Genomic DNA, 25,480 nt, shown 5'->3' on the forward strand with positions numbered 1-25,480 from the left:
GAGGATCTCAAATCATGTCATCAATGATGCAGCCCAGCTATGAACCAGGCTCTTGAACTTGCAGCTAACGGCTAACACTTGCTCCTGGCTCCGGAAACTGGGAAATGAGCATAAGAGTATTTGGTGAGCAGTAACCATCTCCCCCAGAACAAATGTCCCATTAAAATTCTGCATGGCATATGATCAGAGTCGGTGAACTCAAAAGGCTTCCATAGCCTTGGCGACTCATGACAAGAGCCTAGGGTGATTACTGATGCCATAAACAAGAGTGTCAATTTGTTAAGTCAACAACAGGAGTCACTGTGCACTTACTCCTCATGTAGGATCTCTGTCCTTAATGTGCTGTACATTGTGATTTAATGCTATAACTAGTACTCAAACAGTAGTTTTCACTTTGTGTTTCTATGCGGGTGCAAACTGTTGAAATCTTTACTTAATATATACTAAACTGATCTTCTGTATATAAAGAGAATTGAAAATGAATCTTGATGTGAATGGAAGGGAGGAGGGAGAGGGAAAGGGGGGGTTGCAGGTGGGAGGGAAGTTATGGGGGGGGATGTTGCTCCCCCATTTGCGGAGGAATGACACTAGACCCTGCGCTGTTCTTTTGTCTGCTCGGCCCTTCCCGGGTTTGCTGCTGGTCCTTCCCAGGTTGGCTGCTCATCCCTTCACCTCCGTGGAGGGGCGGCACCCCCTGCCACTTTCCCCCTTCCGCGGAGGAGCAGCACACCGCTGGCTGGCTCTCTCGGGGGCTGCTCAGGTGTTCCTTCAGATAGATGTTCCTGGTGCATATTGTCTCTCTCCTCCTTTATAGTCCTCTTCCACCAATCCCAACTCTGCTACCCACATGCCGAGCACGCTGCTCTCCTCCAATCAGGAGCAGGATCAGCTCTTGCAGCTCATCAGTCAAATTGGTGAGAGGCAGCTGCGTAGAGGTTGTTTGGTGTCTCTCTCAGCGCCATATTGTGGGAGAGCAGATGCATAGAATAAGTCTTAATTCCAGTAACTTAGTCTAGTCTCAGTTGCTCCCCACAGGGGGAAGCCATTGTAATCCATAAGCTGTACTTTGGAAATTTATATTCACTAAATAAAAGTTTAAAAAAATTCTGCATGGCAACATTGCTAAAGAATTTTGGATATAGTGTTATTATTTACATTCGAAGTTGTTCCCAAACAAGTCCTAAGCTACATGGACTCCCCTGTCCTCTTGCTAATCACCTCCCTTATCCTTTGAATGCATCATTCTTCTCCGTGACTACACATTAGTTGCACCTGGGCAATTTCTAACCATGACTGATGTTTCAGGTCTGGGGCCCAGGGGATTAAGCTCAGATGTCTGACCTGGGATGTAAGGAGATTCTTATAAAATCTTTGCAGAGGAATGGCCAGTGGAGATGAATCTTGAAGATGAGTAGTTGACCAATGTAGACAAGAGTATCCCAGACAGTAATAATATCAGATGAGCTCCCCCAGAAGAATGCAAGGACAGAACCAGATCTGTGCGAGGAAAGGAAAATGAAAGATCATTGTGGGCCCTGCATGGGGCACAGAGTGGAACAGTAAAGACTTCAGGTCTGGACCACAGAGAGGGCACTAACAGAGGATGATAGTTGGGCACATCCATGTATCACCACATGTACCCTACATTAATCTCCTATTTGTGTGTCCGGGTATGCAGTGAGTTACACTGTCTGGAGATGTGTCCAGCTTTCAGTAGCAAAACTACCATACTAGGACTTAAACAAATAAAGGTTTATTTTTTTTTTTCAAATATACACACAATTATAATGCACCCCCAATTTGTTCTCTTCTCTCATTTGCACACTCTCATGGTACCTCCTGGGATCACCTCCCAAATAAATTATTTGCACCTGAATCGTTGTTTTAGGGTCTGCTATGAAAAATTTGAAAGTGTGTCTACCATATAGAATAGTAGAGAGGATTGAGTTAATAAGCATGATTTATTGGCATACCTTGCCCTGTTCCTAACAAGCTCTAGTGCAGACTTTAGCAAAGCTGGATCTATCTCCTACTTTTCACCTCACCTCAGCTCAAACATCCCCTCCTCAAAGAAGTCCTTTGTGCTACCTAAGCTCCTCTCTGTGGTTCTCTTTCACACACTATTACTTTTTTGCTTTCATAGAGTTCAAAATAATTGTATTCATGTTTGCCTGTTTTTTCTTTCTCCTGCCACTAAAATAAAAACTCAGAGCACAGGTATTCTACCTTGTTCAGTACGGTTTACTGATATAACAGTGTCTGACACGTTGTAGGGGTCCAGTGTATAGCCACTGAATGAATGGATGTCTCCCATCCAACTATATGGCCTCAAAGGATTTTCTACACATATTACATAGCTTTCCTGAAATTCCAGGTAAAGGACAGATTAGGCAAAATTAGAAATTAGAAACCTATTATGGTAGGCAGAATAAAGGCACCAACAAAAAGTTGATGCCTGATCCTTTTGAATATATCACTTCATATGCCAGAAAGGACGTTGTATATATAATTAAGTAATGAATTTTTATTTTTTTTAATATTTTATTAATTTATTTGAGAGGTACAGTTACAGACAATGAGAGAGGGAGACAGAGAGAAAGGTCTTCCATCCGCTGGTTCACTCCCCAGATGACTGCAACTGCTGGAGCTGCGCCAATCCAAAGCCAGGAGCTAAGAGCTTCTTCCCGGTCTCCCAAGCAAGTGCAGGGGCCCAGGGACTTGGGCCATCTTACACTGCTTTCCCAGTCCATAGCAGAGAGCTGGATTGGAAGAGGAGCAGCCGGGACTAGAACCCACGCCCATTTGGGATGCAGACGTCACAGGTGGAGGATCAACCTACTGTGCCATGGCGCCAGCCCAACTAATGGACTTTTAAAGTTAGCAACAGTGTCTTGATTTTCTCAGGCAGATCCAATCTAATCAAGTGAGTGCTTAGGAGTCAAAGATATTTTCCAGCTGGTTACTGAAGAGTTAGTCAAGCTGAAAGAAGAAGAGGAAACCACAGAGACTGAAGTCTGAGAAGAACTTGATCTAAAACTACTGGAGGGCAAGCACCTGCAAAGCAGGAACCCCCCAAAGGCAAAGACTGGCAGCCAGCGAGGGACAGGGAATCAGTTCTACACCCGAAAGTGCACTGGCCAACATTTCATTACCAAAATAAAATCCCTGAGGCAAATAATTAAAAAAAAAAAAAAGACTTAGTAAGCTCACAGTTCTGAAGGTTCAAGTTCAATATTGGGCAACCCCATAGGTTTGGCCTCTGTTGGGAGTAGTGGATGGCAAGGAGAGAACACAGAGGAAGGATCATGTGGTGAACCAGGAAGCAGAGAGGCTTGGCCTAAATGTAAGTTTTAATAATTGTTTCCTCATTGGAACTACCTTTTGAGGACATCCCCATCAAGGTATAAAGACCTTCCAATTGGCCTTACCTCCTGAAGTTTCCATCACTTCCATTAGTGCCACCTCGGAGACCAAGGTTTCTAACACAGGCTTTTGGAAGACATTCAACATGCAAACAATAGCAACAGCAACTTAAATTCAATAACTTTTAAGGCAGGCTCATTCTCAGAGCTTCTAGAAAGGATAGCAGCCAGGCTGACACCTTGCATTTGGCCTTACAAGATTCAAAGCAGAAAACCCAGCCACACTGTGAGTTAACTGAACTGGGAGATAATTGTTATTATTTTAACCTGCTAAGTTTATGGAAATATGTTATGGCAGTAATGGAAAACTATACCATCTGGCCCTAAAACTCTCCCTTGGTGAGATATGTCTAAAAGAAAAAGAGAACTAGAGGGTACAATATCAGACATCCAAGGGATCAGTGATGTGTAAGGTTCTTTAACTCCCGAAGAAAATGTGTTTCTGAAAAACTGGAATGAATAGGATTTCCTGCCACCCATGTGTCTTCCCACAGGCTTGTCATTTGGAGTAGAAAGGGGTGAGCATCCAAAGGTGATTTATAAGATACAATTCTACCAAGATGCCCAACAACTGGATTGTAATTGCTAACTAGAAGAGACCATTCTAATTAATGCACACTAAATATCAGATGCTAAGAAAGGAAAGGCAGCTAGCACTCCATTTCTCTTAATCAAGCTTGCCTCAAATGTTAAATATGCATGGGAGTATGCATAAATGCAGAGGCATTATGTTTCAAACATCCCAGAGTGGTCATTTTAGGATTTGAGTAAATTTCCAGTTTGGCTGTGTCTTTAAAATGGTGTATGTTCTAAAAATGGTGATTTTTCTCTCAAAAAAAGCTATTTCAAAGCTAGATTAGTTTCATAGAAAGAGGAAATGTGGTACTTAGCATTTAAATGGCATTATGGGATCTAAATTTACTAGAGTTACCACAATAAAGTATTAGAGAGACTGGGTGACTTTGACAACAAAAATTTATTTTCTCACAGTTCTGGATGTTTAACGTCCAAAATCAAGGTGTTAGCAGGTTCAATTTATCCTGAGGCCAATCTGTCTGGCTTATAAATGGTTGCCTTCTTACCATGTCCTGACATCATGGCCTTTCATGTGTACTTGCATCCCTGATGTCCCTTTTTCTCTTCCTACAAGGACATCATAGTGAACTAGGACCCTACTCTTAAGAATTCATTTAACCTTAACTACCACCTTAAAGGTCCTATTGCCAAATACAGCTAAGCCAAAGTGTGAGGCTTCAACATAAGCATTTGAGGGGGGACACAATTCAGTCTATCACATATGGAGAACTAATATTGGTGTTTTGAGTGAGGAGAAACAAAACTAAGATGGGCACTGGATTCTGCCTTTCCATGACATATTATCTCCTCTGGTCTCCTGGATTGTTCAATGGTTTCCAGAAGAACCAAAGACAAATGGGCACATTTTATCAAATCTCAACTGTAGGAAGAACAGGAACTGAGGCTGTCAAGACTGTACAGAGGGAATGATGGTGGTGGCAACACGAGGACCTAGACCAGAGAGTTATCTTGCAGAACAATTTTCAGTTGACTCTCTCAGCCATGTTCAGCTCTAGTCACATCTCTTAGTTGAGTATTACAGAGTTCTTTCCTTGGTTCTTTTTTGAATTGTGGGGTCAATGATTAGGATGAGATGCAAAAATACACTTAATAGATTTTCCACATGAAAATATTGGGAGAGATGAATGTTATGCTGAATGAAAGGTTCAAGATCCCAAGAGCTCTTGAGAAGATGGAAAGTTTGGACAAGCAAACACCGCTGGATTTGAACACAGAAATGAATAGTTATCTTTGTAAATTTAAATAAGAAATGAAAATATTTTTAAATGAAAAGTTATGCACTGAAAGAAGGCAATTGTTCTAAAACAATTTTAAGTGAAGCTATTTAAGGGAAAAATCCCGTTGAAATTGGGAATCATGGAAAGAGATTCAAGCCAAAAGTAGATCTTAAACTGAAACTGTTAAGAAAATAGTGTGTTAAGAAAATAGTGTGAGCTCAAATCAAAATTATTTCATGAAGCTTTGCTTTCCTCATTTCCACACATAGTATGGTGACTTTTGTTAAAGGGCATTATCAATAATCCTGTGTTTCTTCATAGCAAATGAACACCAAGATTTAAGAGAAGATCAGATAGCTCATCACCACCACATCTTCCAGAATAAAACCCAAGATTCTGAGCTCCATGATTCTGGACTCACACACAGACTTGACAAGGATGTGGACACTCAGATCTTGTCCACAGGCTCCACACTGCCCTCCTCACTTCTAAGCCACGATGCCAAGCTCCATTCAAACTGGACAGCTTGTAGTGGCCTGTGCTCTTTCTGAACCCTCCCTTATGTAGCCTCCATGCATTCCCCTCCCGGGAATGCACTCCTCCAATCTTCTTTGAAAGCCTGCCCCTCTTTTCAGTTCCATTACAAGTGTAGCCTTGAGATACAGATTCAGAACATCTTCGCAGATTTTGCTTCTAGACACCCAAGTATATGTCATTTTTATTTTTCCTTTATGAATGTCTGTAGCATCTGTTTTTTCTATAGAGGGGCAGGTGTCTTTGTCAGCAAATTTTTCAACAGTGAGGCCAAGTTTTCCTCGTAGGGCTCACACAGGAAATAACAGCCCTGCTTCTCTGCACAGTCAGGCAGTCATATTGCCCTCTCACTCTAGAAGCTTTTTCCAGAGTAGTACACCATTCAGGCCTATAAGCACTTGTTTTCTTTTATATGAAACTTCTCACCATTCCAAGCAGATGATGACTCTCATCATTTCTTTGTAGTACACTTTCACCTGGCACATGTTTCTATTATACTGGTTTTAATATTTCAGTTGTCATGTTCCCTCAGTTATAAAAACTTTTAAACCATCAATAATTTAAAAGATGTAAAACCAACTGCTTAATAACACTGTATCAGCTGTAAAATACATAATAATTTCAACAGTGACAAAGTACTTCTAAATAAGCATCCTATGACTGAAGAATACAATTATTGTTGAAGTGTATATCTTATCTCATACATTGGCAGGTCCCAGGCCAGCACCAAGAATGGTGTCTTATTCCTCATTTTACCAATGTTTGCCCAGTGGCTTGTAGATAGGATTGGCTCAAGAAATATTTGTTGAGTGAATCAACGAATTGAACAAAAGTTTAGATTACCATAAATTTAAAGATTCAACACTGGCCTGGCTGCTATGAAATTTCATATAATACAGAATTGCATTGAATGAAGGCTCTTTAAAAAGTTTTTGGCAAGTGTAAATGATGAAAAAAATTATGTATGGATTACAAATGTTTTTGCACCCAAATAAACACCTTTTAATTCCATATTCCATGAGCTTTTTAAAGTATCCTCATACTAAGATGTTCAGATGACTCAAAAAACCATTATCTTAGAAAGAGGCAATCATATTTGTAATACAGTGTTCAACGCATTAATTTGCTAAATATTTTCAAGGGAAAATTGGCCATGCAGGATGACCAGGATATCATTTGGTCCAGAAATATTTTCATGGAAGGAACGGTTGAAAGAATTGAGCATATATACCCCAGCAAAAGAAAATCAAGTGGGAAACATGCTCACCGTCCTCCCACATTTGAAGGACTAACCTAAGTGTTGAAAAACATGACGCATGGGGCTCCAGAGAAGTAAAGACCAGTGTGATAGATAGTTCCAGAAGGAGACCTGGTTCTCTCTACACAATGCTGCTATGAGGCAATGGAATGGGATGTTTTGTGATACAGTGAACGCCCCATCTTAGGATGATTCAAAGCAGAAACTTCATGACAGAATACTCACCACTGGACAGAATAGCACACTAGATGTCTCTTTAGACTTCCTGCAGTTTTGAACTTCTCTTTGTCAATATTGATATCTTTTCTAGAACAGAACACCATCACAACAGAAACAAGTGAAAAAACAGGTACTTGAGACAAATGGCCTGAAAGTTTCCAATTTTAGTTCCATTTTCAATGAAAATATATGTATCCAACCAGTCATTTATTTATCCAACCAACTAACCTTTGCTGAGTACCCTTAAGTGCCAAGCACCATCCGAAGTCCTAGAGATGTATCAAAAAAGACACAGGCGCTACGTTCACAAACTTAGTGTCTAGTGCAAATAATAAGTACACAGAGAAATTATAATCCACGTAACTGCTTCAGCATGAAGACATATAGTACAAGAGCCAGCTGAGTTAGGTAGAGGGTTCAGAGAAGGCCACTTTCATATGAGCTAAAAACCCTAGGGCAAGTCATTTAACCCCTCCATTCGCCCACAATGATTGCTATTAAATGGAACAGAAAATTGCTGCCTTACCATGATTTTGAGGGAGTTAGAGCTTGTACCTGGGGCACTTATTGTCTCTGTAACCTTGGAGAAGGTCCTCTAAACTCTGTCAGCCTCAGTTTCCCCACCACCAGAATGGGACACATAATAGAACCATGGTCACAATGCTGTGGAATGACATGTGAAGCCCATAGAACCAATCCTCAATAACTGGCAACTAGTATTAAGATAAATAGAAACCACCCCGAGTACTTAGAAGGAAAAATGCCACATCCTAGATCCTGTTATCTTTTTTTTAACTCTCCTAAAATCCCCAGCTATTTGGTGAGGAGGGATAAAATAGCCAGTTTGTGGTGATATTTATCTCAACCTGCACTCAAGAGTATCAACAAAGCTCCGTGAACTCTGCGCTTCCTTCCTTAGAGTTAGCTGTCTACTCTAGGATGAAAAACATCTTCCTCCTTGCTTTCATGTTCAACCCTTTCTTCTCTTTAAGAAGCAGAGGAGGTTAGAAACAGCACTTCTAGAAAAATGAGACCACTTCCGTCTCAGTCCGTACAGCCACCAGATGAAAATTCACGGCACAGGCTCCCTGATGTTCCAGGAGGAGACCAGCCCCATATGAATAAATAATCCACATTTCAAGCAGGATTATGGATATAAATGAAAGACGAAAAGCACATCAGGGTACCAATTCGTCACACATCTCCACACAAAAGCACACCCTTGTTTCTCTCCTCTCCTCATCCCTGGCTTACCCCACTTTTCACTGTACTCTGTGGCCAAATACGAACATTAAAAGAAGAAAAAAAGATACAGAAAAAAGTAGGTCAGAGAGGGAGGTACGCAGAGACACATCACACAGGCAATTGCAGTGGTCTGGGAGGGCCACCCAGGGCCGCCTTTCCTGTCAGCGCTTCCTGGATCCATCGAACCTTCGGGGTCAGACAGCCTCCACCGGAGCTCACCTATCACCGCAGCAGGTATGTCCCACAGCCCCCAGCCTCGGTCTCCCTGAAACCTGCCCCTGTGCAGGATTTCCTGTTATCTCCCACTTGACTTGATAGCTAATACAGCTCCTACAGCTGCTGTATCCCATTAGGTCAGAGCGATGAAAACGAACGCCATTTTCTTGATGGGTTATGCAGAATTGCTGTAATTTGAAGCAAGCCTCCCTGGCCTGGCTTCCTATCACTGTCTCCACTGCACACCCTCCTTCCCCCTCCATCACCACCAACACAACCTCACCCCCCTCCTTCCTTGGCTCCCCACTCTCCAACCCCTCCCACCAAGCCCCCTAGCGCCCATCTCTGTCTGTCCCTCTTCTCCCTTTTCAAACTGAATACATTGGGGCCCTGGCGGGCTGCCATTCTAACTGCACATTAGAAATGGTAGAGTTTTCCTCTATCTGATTCTATAAAATGAGTTCACCAGAAGGTGCAGACCCAGCACATTCGTGGTTTTTCCTATAAATTACTTTAACACTGTGTCCAATCATATATATAATTTCAGATTTTCAATTTCAACTCACTGCTGTGTCAGCACAGACTCCACTGATATGTCTAACGTATTTAGCTTAAAATGAAACGGATGGCATTTCATTACCAGGAAGATAATATTTTTGAATATGTTTCCTGCATGGCGGGATCCATCACTATTCTGCCATTTTATGTTCAGCGTGTGTAATAGCTTTTTAATGCTTTGACGTGTTTTATTTATATGTGTAATATTTTTCTAATACCATAGGACAGTTTAACTCATTGGCCACATTAGAAAATCTTAATTGAATGCTTTTAAATATTAGCGAAGAGGGGAAGGCTGGACAAATCGCCAATATTTTTATCTAAGGTTTCATAAAGAGTAACAAAAAAGCCACAAAGATTGTTCAACCCTTGTTCTTTTCTTTTTATTCTCCCCAACCTCTTCCCACCCCCTCCCACTCAGTAGTCACCCCATAAATATACACACTTTGGAGAGGAAATAAAAAGAGAAAGAAAAATCCCCTGTTCCCCTGAGGCACAGAAGCTGTCAGGGTGAAAGCGAGGAACACAAGAAATATTGAGCAAGGCCCGGTGTGAATGACAGGAGCACTCTCATTGGCTGAAGCTTCTGACAGTGCTGAAATCTTTAATACCAGGTTCCTGGCTTTTTGACCAAAGTCATGGAATGTTTGAAAGGAGACTTTTCTCAAAAGCTGTCTTTGCAAAGAAAATGCAAAGGAAATGTGATTCACCTTAAAAACTTGCTGGGAGCTAACTTTGCTACAGGCATTTGAAATTAATGGGTAAGTGCTAGAGACAGCACTTCTCTCTTCTGGTTCTTTCTCTTCTATCAAAGCAGCTGCTCACCCCAAATCGGAGATTTGGGGATCAGCATGGGAAAGGTGGTATGCTTTCCACACTTCCAGTGGGCCGCTGGACACTGCACACTGCTGGAAGGCCCTGGCTTGAGGTCACTCACAAGTGAGGGGGTGACGATTAACATTTTCTTTGTTGGGCAAGCTCTGCGTTTGCTGTGTTTGAAGGACGTGTCCCCTATTGCTCTAACTTCTGCTCTCCTAAGCCAGAGTCGATAGACCTAGATTCTAATTCCAGGCCACCTTTTATCACCTGTGAGACCCAGAGCACATTACTAGAGTGCTTTGTGCACAAGAGTATTTACCTGAAACACAGAGGTTGCTAATAGTTTCAGAATCAGAGGTTGGTTCAATAAGACAATGCATGTAGCAGGTACCTGGCCAACCCATGGCTTATGTAGTCGACCCACAAAAATAACTTTTGCTATAATTAACAAATTGCTTTGATGCTAAATGTGAGTCCATCTTTTTTCCTCTCTCCTTCAAATTCCCCAATCTAAAACCAGACACTCTAATCTGCATGCTGATAAAAGAAGCTCCCTCCTATAAATAAAAGTTGTCATAAAAAGCATAAGAAACCATAGTATTCATTTACTCAAACAGAACTCCTTTGCGGGGGCCGGCGCTGAGTATAGCAGGTAAAGCTGCTGCCTGCAGTACCACCACCCCATATTGGCGCCGGTTCAAGTCCCGGCTGTTCCACTTCAATCGAGCTCTCTGCTATAGCCTAGGAAAGCAGGTGAAGATGGCCAAAGTCCTTGGGCCCTTGTACCCATATTGAAGACCTGGAAGAAGCTCCTGGCTCCTAGTTTTGGATCAGCTCAGCTCTAGCCATTGCAGCCATCTGAGAAGTGAACCAGCAGATGGAAGACATCTCTCTCTGCCTCGACCTCTCTGTAACTCTGCCTTTCAAATAAATAAATAAATATTTTTAAAAAATCTCTTTTGGAGCAAAATTCTCCAAGTTTAGCTTGTGAAATATCTTAAAGAATATTTCCCTGCTTGCTGGTTACCTTCTGTACCTAATAGTAGGAATCAGCACAAAACTCCTTAGAAAAGAACTTGCCAATTAACAATTCCTTGGACCACACTAACATATTTGAAACTCGGAGCAGCTTGGCCTAGTCCTCTAAGAGTTGGAAAAACAATGTTCTAAGAGATAAGAGAACTTTAAAGAGCCAGATAATAAATAGTTGAGGATTTTCTGGTTCATTTCTGCTATTGTTACTCAAAAACAGCCTTACAAACCAGAGCAAATTAACAGGTCTATGTCCCAATCTAACTTGATTCACAAAAGCAGGCAGTTGGCATAGTTTGCAGACTAATCCCTGACCTAGCATAGTAATATACCTTAATTTTTACATTTCTCAAGTCCCAGAGAGTATAATTATAAAATCAAATGCAGAGAAAAAGCAAATGTCAACAACATAACTATTTATGTTAGGTAAAGGAATTTTAAACCCTATATTTGGAGATTCTAAGTCCTCTTTTTTAAAAAAAGTATTTTTACTTGTAGAGCAGAGAAATAGAGACAGAGATCTCCCAACTGCTGGTTCGCTCCCCAATGTCAGCAAGGTCAAATGTTGGGCCAGGCTGAAGCCAGGAGCTGGGGACTCAATCTGGGTGTCCCATGTTGGTGGCAGGGACTCAATTACTTGAGCCATCATGTGTTGCTTCCCAGGGTGCTCATTAGCAGGAAGCTGGGATACGGCTGTCCCAAGCAGTGTTAACCACTGAGCCAAACACCCACCCTAGATTCTATATTTTCTATCATTCTTAAATATGTTTTGATACACAATTTTATAGAAACTTATCAACAGGGAGTTTCCATTTTTTACCACATGCATTTATTAAAATACTTCAAAATTAACCTCATTTACTGTTGAGGAGTTGGACAATCTTGGTCAAGACAAAAGTAGCATAAATAATTCAACATTCAACACACTTCTCAACTACCCCTATATGCATGTTTTAAAAGCAGAAGATAAAAACAGACACAAGATACATCACCACACAGCTATGTTTTAGTGGTTGCGCATAGAAAATATATAACTAAACAAGTAAATGATATGATAAATTTACTTACTAGTAAATACCAGTGATGATCAAAAAGTTGGTGTGACAGAAAAGATATAAGCTGGGGGAAAAGGTGATTGCTAAAGAGTGACCTCCTTGAGAGAGTGTGATCTGATATTTACAAGAAAAAAGTGAGCGGGTCCAGCCCTTTGAAAAACTAGAAATGACAATTCAAGGATCACAAGACAAAATAAAAGAGCTTGGAGAATAGAAAGAAAGAGACCAGCACTGTGCTGAGGTGAAGGATTAAGCAGCTGCTTACAACACTGACATCCCTTATCAGAGCACCAGTTTCGGTTCTAGCTGATCTGCTTCCATTCCAACTTCCTGCTAATGTGTTGGGAAGGCAGCAGATGCTGGCCCAAGTGTTTAGACCCCTGCCACCCACAAGGGAGATCCAGGCAGAGTTCCTGGTTCCTGGCTTCAGCCTGGCCCAGTCCTGATTGTTGAGGCCATTTGGGGAGTGAACCAGCATCCATTTCCCAGTCACTCTGTCTTCAAATAAATAAATAATCCTTTAAAAAAAAGAAAATATAAAGAGAAATAAGGAAGCTAGTATGAATGGAGTATAGAAGATGACAAATACATGGAGAGTCAGAATTTCAGAATTATAAAGACCAGATTTTGTCCTCATCAGTAGAAGAGTGTTTGCACTAATTCCCAGTTATTTGTTGACAACTTTTGAACACATCATCTGGAAATGACCCCATGAGTCAACTACAGAAGGAAAATGAGAAATTCCTAATTACTCTGTTACAGGCCTCCTGATCCTCATATCTAAATTTCTGATGTCTAAATTCCTACTGCACAGAAGGAGGGGGAAATATTTAGACAGGCATGTGTACATCAGCATTGCCTTATATGGACTTGCTCTTTGGGGAAACAAAGCAGAAGCTATTTAATAATATTCCTCTTTGAATTTATGTGGCACTTTTCATCTAAGAATATCAGAACACTCTGTGGCAATTAAATCATTAATCCTCATGACAACTCCATCAACAAAGTATCTGCTTTATTATCAGTGAGAACACTTGGCATTTCCACACTCATCTTGAGAATGCTAGTCAATCCTGTGCAGTTAATTAATGCACACAGCACATTCAGGAGGCAGGTCAGCATTCTGGTCCCCAGTAACAGACAAAGAAACTGAGGTCCCCAAACAAAGAGGCAATTCCAGCTAATTTACCCAAATGAGAGCAGTACCAGAAAGTGCCTGCTGCCTTCATCTTGATTAAGAGTAACTTTACATGTATTGAGTTTTCAAACACTAAAAACCTGTAATTATATAACTGATTATAGTATCAAATAGGTTGACATCAACCTGAGGGCACAACACTTCCACACAGATTTCTTATTTGACTTCCATTATGACCTTATGAAATTGATGCCACCATTTCACAAGAGAGAAATGGGGTATCAAAGAGTATATAAGATTTGCCCATCATTATAATGCATTCCATCATACAGACTTTTTATAGTATAAGTTTCCTCCCATTGATAATGAAACCTGCCATAAACAAAAGGGAGGAAAGCTGCAGTACCTTTTAATACCCAGGCTGTATTTTGCTATATTCAGTAAGGAAACAAAAACCTTCCAGGTATTTCAGATAGAGGGAATTTAATTCAGGGAATTGAAAGTTTGTAAAAGGAGAACAAGAAGAGGGGTGAATTTGCAAAATGAGAGAGTGCTTAGACCCAGAGGCTGCTAGTGCTTCATTGAATCAAGCCCATGCACCTGAACTGCTACTACCCAGCATGGTCAATTTCAGATCACAGAAGAAGCATCTTCTCAGCTGAGTATGGAACCACCAGAACAGTGCTGTTCTGCCTGAAGCTGAGAATGTGCACATCCCAGCAATCACCACTGCAAGTGACCCCAAAGACCCTTTTTCCCAACAGTTGATCCCTTACCAGGGCCTCCTCACGTAGATACCAACAGGGAGCCAGCTGGCAAGATGCCAGGAAAGTTAGCTTGCAACCTCTCAGGCCTCACAGGGCATGGTATGAGAGGGTAGTCTTGAGTCTGGAAGGAGTCAGGGAAATAAATGGCATGTTCTGTATGAGGAAGACAAAGGCAGATCAAACAGTGAGCTCCAGAGCTGTCCTTGTCCCCAGTTCAGCACTCCATACTCCAATGACATACAAAGGAGGGATTATGAAGGCTACTCCCACAACCACCCTGAAAATATTGAAACTAAAACAAGATTCCCTTCCCCCTGAAAAACAGTATATACTAAACTCAAAGACTGGTGCTCTTGGGACTGGTGCTGTCGCATAGTTAATAAAGTTGCCACCTGCAATGCCAGCATCCCAAATGGGGCACTAGTTCACATTCTGGCTGCTCCACTTCCTATCCAGCTCCCTACTAATGTGCCTGAGAAATTCGCAGATGATAGCCCAAGTGTTCAGGCCCCTGCACCCATGTAGGAGACCTGGAAGAAGCTCCTAAGTTCCTGGCTTTTGCCTGGCACAGCACCAGCCATTGAGGCCATTTGGGGAGTGAACAAGTTGGTGGGAGATGTATCATCTATTTATCCATCTATCTATTCATCTATCCATCTATCTCTGTGACTTTCAAATAAATAAAATCTTTAAAAAAACAAAAAAGGACTTTCAAGAAAGAAAGAAAGAGAAAAGAAAGAAAGAGAGAGAGAGAGGAAGGAAGGAAGGAAGGAAGGAAGGAAGGAAGGAAGGAAAAGAGAAGAGAGAAGAGAGAAGAGAGAAGAGAGAAGAGAGAAGAGAGAAGAGAGAAGAGAGAAGAGAAGATTGGTTGGAGCTTTTTGTACCAAAAGTCCATTAGGGAGAATAAGAAGAACATTCTGGCAAAATGACAGCTGCTGTCTATGCAAAAAGATGCTACGTGAGTCCCTGCAAAGAATACAGATTTCTGCTATACTGGGTCAAGTAGCGAAGGTATGAAGGGAGAAATAACAAACCAGATGTATGTAATGTTGGCCAAAGAGTTATGAGAAGGAATGTGGAAGGGTGAATATGAACCTCAAAAAACTGTAGAGTTCGAGAGAAATCAGGATGTATTTTCAGAGTGGAACAAAGGAAGCAGAGTGCAGTAAGAACCTGCTACAAGGACAAAGAAGGGAAGGCAAACAGAACATAGCCACTTATCCGAAAGCTTCAAGCACAAGGTTGGCCAATGTCCGACAAGATCCGAAGGACAAAGCCCAAGGGAATGACAACTGAGTGTGGTGTGCTGCCTCAGTTTTCCAAGACATAAAGAGCCATGGGGGATAAGAGACCCCGAAGCCAGCACAATGGTTACTCGTGACCACTGTTAAACCATCACTCTCCACCCTCCATCCCCACCCCTGACATGATACATGAGAGAAATGCCTGCCCATGTTGAGTTCTCTTCACTTATTATAGAGTAGGTAGCCACTAGAGCACCCACTTTTCTAAGCATCTTCATGCAGTAGAGGTTTCCCAGAACTCTAAACTGCTTAATTTTCTAAAATCATGAGGGACAGCTGCATGGTGTTGTCTCAGTTCTTACATTTTACAGCTTTAAATATCCCTCTTGACCCAACACCTCCAATTCTCTCCTCTCTCAACCTTCCATTCATTTCCTACAGTCCAGTCACACACAATGGTTATGTTGTACGGAAAGCAAACTCTTTCACTGAATTCCAGCCACAAACCTTCCCTTAGTTTCTACAGAAAGTAATTCAGAAATGCTTTATAAGATAAGCAGAAATCCAACTAAAGTTTGTGGGGACATTTTTTCCTTCCACCAGGAGGGATTTACCACTCCTCACTTGGAGAGCTTAATGAATACAAGCCAACAGGTCGTAAAATGACGGAGTAACTACAAATACTGTGCTAATTTTCCTCCAAGCTATGATTTCTGACTGCATATCCAGATTTTCCTATATAGAACTTGTGACATTTTCTTCATGCTAGTATCAGCACTGTGGTATGTCCCTTCCCAACCAAATTTTTCATTTTTTCTTAGCAAAGCATCCATGTTCATTTAGATCCTAACACAGACTTAAACTCTAGCATCTCTACATACATTCCCAATTATATGCACTTCAACTACCATCTCTGACCTAACACGTCCTGGTTTAATCCCCCTGTGGCAGATCTCACCCATTTCCCAAACCCTCATTCTCCTCCTAGAAAAAAGCCTTTTCATTCTCCAGAATCCAGCTCAGCTGAAGACTGAATTGTGTTCTCACCATTCACCAAGAAAATTCTCATCTGCCGAATCCCTAATGTGACTGTATTTGTAGATAGGGATTCTAGGAGATCATTAAGGCTAATTGAGAGTATAAGGTTGGACTTCTAGCCCCCGAGGACTTGTGGCCTTCTAACAAGAGGAAGAGAAAGACAGTAATCTCTCACTCTGAACACTAAGGAAAGGCCACACCAAGACACATGGAGAACTGATGTCTATCAAGTCTGCAAGGCAAGGAGAGAATCCTTACCAAAACCTCAGTTAGTGGGCACCCTGATCTTAGACTTCTCAGCCTCCAGAACTATGAGAAACCAATTTGTTGTTTAAACCAGCCAGTCTATATTATCTTCATTATCGAAGACCAAACAGACTAATACAGGTTCCCTACAGTCCCCTGCCTCTATAAATTCTTTCATTGTTTTCCACAAGGAAACATCAGTCATTCCTTACTCTGAGCCCTCTCTGCACCTTGCACATACAAATAGAAAAGAGAACTCTCATAGAATTTGTGCTTCTTTCTCCAAAAAGCATTTTCCTTTCTTTTGGTAGCTCTCAAATTATTATTTGAGCATCCATTTAAGTCCTGTGTAGCCTGTATTATTGAGGAAACATGGCTCAATCAACCTAACCCCACCTGCAGTCAATGGTTCAGAGATGGGCCCACCCCCAAGTAAGCCAAAAATGCAAAAGGAGAGGTGTATGTCTAGCTTTGGAGAAGGAAGCTTCCCTGCTCTCAAGAGAGCTCTTAAATAGAGAAGAATGCAGCTTCTTGAAAATATGAAAAGTGAACATTAGAATGATATAGACATCATGGAAGACAATTGTTAGATAGAAATAGGATATGGAATGACATCTTTAATCCACTAAATCAAATCAAACAATACCCCCAATCAAGCTAGATGGACAGGTTATACATGACCTTTAAAAAATTATTATTGGGGCCAGCATTGTGGCATTAACGGGTTAAGTTGAAGCCTCCGATGCCAGCATCCCATATGGTGTCACTTCAAGACCTAGTGTCCCATTTCTGATCCAGCTCCCTGGACCTGGGAAAGCAGAAGATGGCCCAAGCGCTTTGGTCTCTGCACCCAGTGGAGTACCTGAATGAAGCCCCTGACTCCTGGCTGGCCCAATCTTGGCCACAGCAGCCATTTGGAGAGTGATTCTGTAGATGGAAGACCAATATGTATCTCCCTCTCTCTCAAACTCTGCCTTTCAAATAAATATAAATAAATATTTTAAAAAGTTTATTGTTGAAGTCAGTTGGAATATTTTTGCTGCAATGGAAAACCACTCTAAGTCACCACATCTTGTAATGATTAAGATTAAATATGTGTCCTTTTCCCTCAGAATACCCTGACCTGCACAGTCTTCTGCAAGATTCTACCATGCAAGGGAAGACCTAACATCATCTTCATACTGCTAGCCTCTTGCTGTATTCCATATTTAGTTGTCAGAAAGTGGACATTGGACATGACTGAATTGAGATAGAAGGCCATCCCACTTACCTTAAGTTTGGAAGCAATGCAATGAATGCTCAGCTTCCTCACCTCCCAGCATGATCCTGGCCTAACCTTCATTCTACCCCTGTGAACAGCATTGCATCCCCAGTTCCAAAAACTACAGACACCACCCTAGACATCACACTTCAAAGTCATGATGCCACTAAAGACCTATCTATTCTAAATCTTCAAACCAAGGTCCCTCTACATACATCTCTCTCTCCATTGCAACACTTTATTCTGATAACCCACATGACCATTTTGAATGAATGAAATTGTCTTCAAAACTGGTCATCTCACTCAAATCTGATCTCCCATCTCTTTTTTTCTCCAATCTGCAGTCAGAGTGATGACACTAAGCTACATATCTACCCATGTTGCTCCCGTTATCGGAAGTTTTTATTGACTACCCACTTTTAGGCTAAATCCAAATTCTTCACTATTATAAGAAACCCTTGGAGATCTGAACCTTGGCTCATTTTCCACCCTCATTTCTCTCTACCATCTTCCTCACCATACATTTCAACACCTTTAGAACAAGTCTTTCTGATAAGATGTTTCATCAGGAACACCCTTCCTCCAATTTTTGTCTACATAAATGCTTATTCCCATTTAGAACTCAATTCAGTCATTGCTTTTTCCCAGAGTCCTTCTCTTTTACAAAAATTCTCTTCTTTAATTTTTTTAAAAGATAGATTTATTTGAAAGAATGAGAGAGAACAAGAGAGCTCTTCAATCTGCTTGTCCATTCTCCTGATGGTCACAACAGCCAGAGCTGGGCCAGGCTGAAGCCAGGAGTAAGAAACTCCATCAGGTCTCCACATGGATGGCAGGAACTCAAGTACTTGAGCCATCATCTGCCACTTCCCTGGCTCATGAGCAGAGAGCTGGATCTAAATGTAGTAACTGAGATTCAAATGGGCACTTCAGTGTGGGATACAGGCATCCCAAGCAGAAAAGTAACTCACTGTGCCACTATGCTTACTCCCATGCCCCAGAATCCTTCTAAATCCTCGCCATGTCATCAGGCAGTTACTAGTCCCTGTTCTATTACTCCAGAACAACCTAATTTTACATCTCTTGTAGCATTCTTCATACTGTATTTTCTGCAACTACTTATACCTTTCTGCCAGGCTGTCACCCAACTTCTGGTAGCCAATTACAGGCAGGGACTTTGTCACATTCACAACTGCCTGCCCAGGATGCGCCTATTTCACAGCAGGTGCTCAGAAGACTCTTCGGAAAATGAACAGATGCATTAGCAAATGAAGAAAATACTGAACAAAAACATCCCAGCCTCCAGCTTCTCTTTCTCACTTTTAAGACCTATCAAATTATTTAAAACAGGTTAATTCTTTCAGGGTTTCACAAAATAAATTCATCAGAAATCATTATCCAACAACTCTTCTGCAGCCCAACTTTACACGTCACCCTGTACCTAAATCTTTCCTGTACGCCTGAGTATCTGCCCTAACCTACTAGAAGATATATTTTCAGTTACATTGTTTGGCTGGTGATTGCATAGAAAATACAGACCATGGGTGTAATTAACAGTAAGTCTCAATACAGCTCCCTTTGTCTCAGGTCTCTGGGAAAGGAGATGATTCTTAGTTAACGAGGGGAATGAGGCATGCTAAGTTCTTATCACTCCCACAGAACATACTGCACACTACTAGAGTGCTAGGTGGTCTTGTTTCCCAGTCCAGAGGTCTCCAAAGAGCCTAAGGAGAAGTGGCTGCTTACCAGCAGACCTTCTTAGGGGTCACAGCCAAGACTCAGACTGTCCTGGAGGGATGGTCAAAGCCCCACTGGTACCAGGGTGACAAAGGGTAACCATTCCTTATGTGCAGAACAGCCTGGTGTCAGGCGTCAGGTGGCCCAGGAACAAGCAAGTACACCCTACACATTTCCTCTAAAATGTTTATCTAAGAGCCATTGCACTCTTACAACTTAAATTTAGCATATTCCTATAGTTTGCAGAGAAAATACTGACCCTCTAATTAAAATTAACTTTCAAGTGAACAATAAGTATTTTTAGTATTTTAGTGGAAAAATGAATATTTTCAGTATAAACATGACCCCTGCAGTATCTTGGACAACTCTGTAATAAAAATCATTTCACTGTTTATCTGAAATTCAAACATCACAGGGAATCATTTGTTTTCATTTCCTAAGTCTACCAACTCCATAGGATGTCAAAATCCAAACTGCTGCCTTTAATCAACCCACCTTTCACTTTTCAAGGTCTATGGGCTTCCACAAACTTAGTAGTTAAAGAAAGGTTTTGCTGTAAAGCAACAATCCCCAAAGTGGATTATCCTAGAGACGCTTACCAATACCACAACTCAAGGAGAGTAGGTAGCATGGATTTATTTTCTTTTTGTTGATTTGTTTGCCTCAACTCAAGAGCTGAATCATGGTGGGTTTTTATTCCTTTTCTTTGGTTCTGATGTGTAAGTTTCATACTTGAGCTACCAGCCATCTCCAAAGGCCAAATATTAAAGATATCAGAGGTCTATAAGACATTCACTCTTCTCTCTCTCAAAGCCATCAAAAGGTGGCCCTGTCCTGGGTGAGAGTTCATCCTCTCAATCCTCCTGATCCCCTCCAGATTCAGACAGGTGAGTAACTGCACCAGCAAGGGGGGAAAAAAGAACTAGGTTATGTAAGCACAAAGAGACACTAAGGAAATCCTCCTGGGGCTCCTCATAAGAAATCGAGTCCAACCTTCTGCATTAGTTAGCTTGACTCATTTGCTGTTCATGGCGTGGAGACTGAAATACAGCAGCCTGTGATGGTTAAATAGCTATGTTTTCTTTGGCTCATTGCTTTGCGGTGAAATCTCCCCTGCAGTAACTAATGCCATCCCCAACACCCTAAATTGCAAAAAGTGTGTCCTGTCCTCTCTGCTGGCGCATTCACACGCTATTGGGTAAGTGCCTCTATCGGGGGTCTTCAGGTAAGTACCCCACCATTTGCTTTTCATTTTTAGTGCACCATCTAAAAAACCAAAGTCTGAATGCAAAACTCCTCTAAGTCAGACAGCCAGATTCCTTCAGTCTCTTTTCTAAAGCAGAGACGTCCTCTTCCCCTTTCCCACGTGTCGTCAGCAGCTTTAAAAGCAACCCCCTTGTGTCTGTCAGAGCGACTCAGAGCACCAGCCGGGATCATTGTGATTTAGTGCTCCTGTGGCACATGTGTCCTCCCTGCTTTCATTTCTATGCTTCAACATACTAAGTGGGCCACACAGAGACACCTTTTGATCACAGAGTGCTCCATGTGATGGCTCTGGAACACAGGAAGGAGACTGTGTGGGGGTGACTTTTACGTAATTGCTGTTTATTTCTGCGGCAAGTGGCTAGTTGGGAAAACATGAATTTGAGGGACATTTGTGGCTTGGCATTTCAATCCTTGACTTCAGTCCTTGGAACTGCCATTTGCGTGGTGACATTTGAAACTTGACCAGCCCAGCCTGCCTGGTTGCCAGACAGCAGCCACTTTGGCAAGAAGGAGCTCCAGAGGGAAGGGAAGAGGCTGTCTTCAAAAAGCAATGGATAAATGTCGGCCTGCCCCGGGTGCAGCCCAGACAAGCAGCTGCATTCAAAAGGTTTCTCCTCTCTTGCTGAGCCAGAGAAGGTGAGCAGCTCCAGCACTGGCCAGAGGAAAATGTACTAGAACATGTGTGGGCAAACCGCTCACTTTTAATGGAGCGGATATGAACAGTAACTCCACCACCATTCTACCCACTCTTTGGCGTGTCTAGGCACAGAGCACCTGAACTTAAAGCCTGCAGGTTGAGCCCAGACCACTTTTACTAGAGGACCGTATGCTGATAGAAGCTGGTTCAGTGGAGACCATTTTTTTTCTTCATTGACCACACCTCCAAGTCACTCACCATTGATGTTAGGAAAGGAGTTAATTGGAACTTTCTTCTTTCGTTTCTTCTTCACCTCATATCTCTGCTGTCTTTCCTATTCACATATTTCTCTTTCTTGACCGCAAAAATAGATTCAATGAGAGGCAAGAGGGCCTTAAAAAGAAGAGTAAGTGGTGAGACAGGACAGAAAAGGCCTACAGAAAGCCCCCAGAGGACCTGTACTGCAGTTTTGTTTTCTGTGTGTGGTTGTTTTTTTTTTGTTTGTTTGTTTGTTTGTTTGTTTTGGGGGGGGAGGAGGTGGTGGGGGGCAGTTAACAGCACAGTTTCCCTAAGAAGAAATCGAAACATTCCTAATGAAGAACTGACCAGGGGCCGGCACTGTGGCGCTGTGGGCTAACACCCTGACCTGAAGCACCAGCATCCCATATGGGCACTGGTTCTAGTCCCGGCTGCTCCTCTTCCGATCCAGCTCTCTGCTTTGGCCTGGGAAAGCAGTAGAAGATGGCCCAAGTATTTGGGCCCCTGCACCCATGTGGGAGACCCAGAAGAAGTTCCTGGCTCCTGGCTTCGGATCGGTGCAGCTCCAGCCATTGCGGTCAATTGGGGAGTGAACCATCGGATGGAAGACCTCTTTCTCTCTCTCTCTCTGCCTCTCCTCTCTCTGTGTAACTCTGATTTTCAAATAAATAAATAAATCTTTAAAAAAAACAGACCCTTTTCTATCACAGTGCCCTTTTCTATCATAATATCATTAGAATAACAGAAGGAGGAAGCCCCAAAGCAAGGCTTACATTGTTCTAAGTACTTCACAGGTTAACCTGTTTAATCGTCACATACCTTATGAGGTATATAATAGCATCTCTTTTAGTAAATCAGGAGACGAGCCCAGAAAGGGTAAGTAAATCACCCAACATCACACAGCAATCATGTTGCAAAACAAAACAAAACCCTGGGGAACCATTCGAACCCTGCAGCCTAGCATTGTTATTTGTTGGCTGCCTCCCATGAATGACAAGTATTCATGTGTGCCCACTCTGTCCTCCTACTCTTTGATGGCAGTTCACTTTTTCATTTCCTCTTAGGGCTGAACTGTAGAGAAACATAGTTACCATTTCATAGATTTCACTGAATGTTCCCACGGTCCAGAAACAGGGACCTTAATGACGCAAGACAAGAACTGTCCAACTTCAACCTATAGATCAAGATCATTCCCCAGTGTACCTTTTTCAGTGGGTAACAGTTCAGCCACAGAAGCAGTTTAAGAAAAAAGGAGAAAGACTGAGTCCGACTGGCTGGCAGAAGCATGGTGAGCTGAGTGAGGGATTTGACTCACACAACGGTGGGGCTGGTTAAGTGTCATCCTTGAGAGTACTGCTGGAGGCCGACAACAGGATCCATCAGAACTCAGACATGCCCGAATTTCCTGAAGCAGCAAAGGTTGGAACCCCGCAAGGGTGGTGTGAAGCTCTTGAAAGCTCTTACTGACTCCTTGACCTTTGAGTGCCCTGCAGTAGCTGGTAGGAGTGGCAAGAGCTTGTGGTCAAGCTAAATGCTAATGCTTGGCCCAGGGGTTGGAGCAGCAAAAGGAGGACACAAGGGGAGGTAAACACAATCCAGCCACTACCTCATCCAACAAGCTGAGCTGGCCCAACAAGACATCACTGTAAGCAGCAAGGTAACTTCTGTTTCATTTCCACCCTCCAGATCTCTTTCAAGGACATTACTTACAGCCTGCCTGCCAGGATGCTCATGGCAAAGGGAGTTCTGGACAACATGGCTCAACTCAACCAAACTGAGGCACTACAAAGCCTCCATTCCACCTCACTGCAACTACTCCATGCCACGGTTTTTGTGTAACAAACTCATTATCCAACCAACTTTACAACTATGTATGAGAGGCAGAGAGTCCAGAGCCTGAGATCTTACTTCCCAGATTCTTCTTCAAACCTAGCCCCATGAGTTATTTGCCCTGTGTCTTCTGTAGACTTTAATTTCTTTATTTGTAAAATAGGGACAACAATATGCTATCTTCATTGATACAGTGAAGAGTTCAGAGAGAAAACTCTTAGAAATTACTAGATTCTGAGTCTAGTGCCTGAAAAATGTTCAGGAATATAATATGTATGTAAAATATGTATGTAATATATATATATATGTAATATGAAGCAATATGCTATATATAATTATGTAGTAATAAAGCTAAGAGTAGCTTTTATTAATCCTTTATAATTTTATCATAAATTACACAATGACCACATTAATTAAAGATTTTCTCAGCCAAATAGAGTTCTTATTATGCATCATGAAAACCATCAGCCTATGAGGTCTCCCAATTCATTATATCCATATATCCAGAGCTTCCATGTAAGATATACTCATATTAAAATAAAAACTAAACCTTACCGAATGGTGATGAGGGAATCCCCTGAGTACCTGAGTGGGTTTAGTTGAGGACCCTTGATCTAAATACGGTTATTTTAAGCGAGGAGAAATCATTAACAGGAAGACAATGGTAAAGAAATGCAGATACCTCAGATCCACCCGACAAATTAAGCTCATGACTTGTAAGATTTCTTTGATCTCTGGGATTTATGGGATCCCTGTAACTAAGAATTGATATGAACCATCAACAAAGTTTAATCCAGCCCTGCATCAGTTTCCTCTAGATCATTCTTACAAGGCGGGGACTGAGTAATGAGAAACTTATATAATATAATAAGAAAACTGAGTAATGAGAAACTTACCACTGAAAGGTAAACCACTCCATATGAAGACAACTCCAATTCTTAAAGTATGATGTGCTCCACCTGTGGCGCCGGCACCCCGTGTTCTACTCCTGGTCGGGGCGCCAGATTCTGTCCTGGTTGCCCCTCTTCCAGTCCAGCTCTCTGCTGTGGCCAGGGAGTGCAGTGGAGGATGGCCCAAGTGCTTGGGCCCTGCACCCGCATGGGAGACCAGGAGGAAGCACCTGCCTCCTGGCTTCAGATCAGTGCGGTGCACCGGCTGCAGTGCGCAGGCTGCAGCGACCATTAGGTGGTGAACCAATGGAAAAGGAAGACCTTTCTCTCTGTCTCTCTCTCTCACTGTCTACTCTGCCAGTCAAAAGGAGAAAAAAAAAAAACTAAAAAAAAAAAAAGTATGATATCAATAGTTAGATTTTACCTCCTTGCAACTCAGAGTTGTTGGTCACTGTATTACTCCATTTGGCTATACAGAAAAAGTATATAGCACTTGGAGATTAAATCTTTGAGAATCGGGCTAATTCTTTGGAACTCTTCAGCCCAAAAGTATAAATGCTCCCAAAAGTGTGAATTCTGCACTTACTCTCAGTGGCTTCTCAGCCCTCCTTCAATACCTAGTGACCCACGTGACTGCTCTTCCTTTATCCAAAGGCAGCTGTCAAGTTCCTCCTGAGCTTCCCTTTGTGCACAATTCCATCAACTGCTTTTGACATGATTTCAAGATCTCTCACTATCACGGACCTGCTTGTATGAATCAACAAATCTCCCCAATGCTCTGTTTTAATGTGCTGCACTCTGAAATGAACACAATGCTATCAAGTAGCAACCTGGAAGTCCAGAAGACAACAAAATCATCACAATCTGCACCACTCTTGTTCTGATTCAACCTAGTCCAATACTGCATGCACTTTTTTGGAAACCACACTGGGCTAGTCATTTTTGTTAAATGGAGTCTTTCTTTTTTTAGTTTTACAGAATAAAAGGCCCTTCAAG

At 42.0% G+C, this 25,480-nt stretch overlaps 1 long non-coding RNA gene across 3 annotated transcripts in view; it reads right to left on the bottom strand.

Moving 5' to 3' along the window:
• The window catches only part of LOC149128700 (uncharacterized), a 306,251-nt gene that overhangs the window by 28,627 nt on the left and 252,144 nt on the right, over positions 1–25,480 (bottom strand). The window contains exons 3-4 of one of the 3 annotated variants that reach the window (XR_016236624.1): positions 14,087–14,230; positions 12,023–12,690 (exon numbers count right to left, since the gene is read on the bottom strand). The exons of the other annotated variants lie outside the window; for them this stretch is intronic. This is a non-coding gene — a long non-coding RNA (uncharacterized LOC149128700). Of the gene's footprint in view, positions 1–12,022; positions 12,691–14,086; positions 14,231–25,480 lie in introns of those variants that run through there. 3 annotated transcript variants of the gene reach the window in all.

This window comes from Oryctolagus cuniculus, chromosome 1, assembly GCF_051225735.1.
Source record: "Oryctolagus cuniculus isolate XC-2025 breed Fujian yellow rabbit chromosome 1, ASM5122573v1, whole genome shotgun sequence".
Lineage (NCBI taxonomy): Eukaryota > Metazoa > Chordata > Mammalia > Lagomorpha > Leporidae > Oryctolagus > Oryctolagus cuniculus.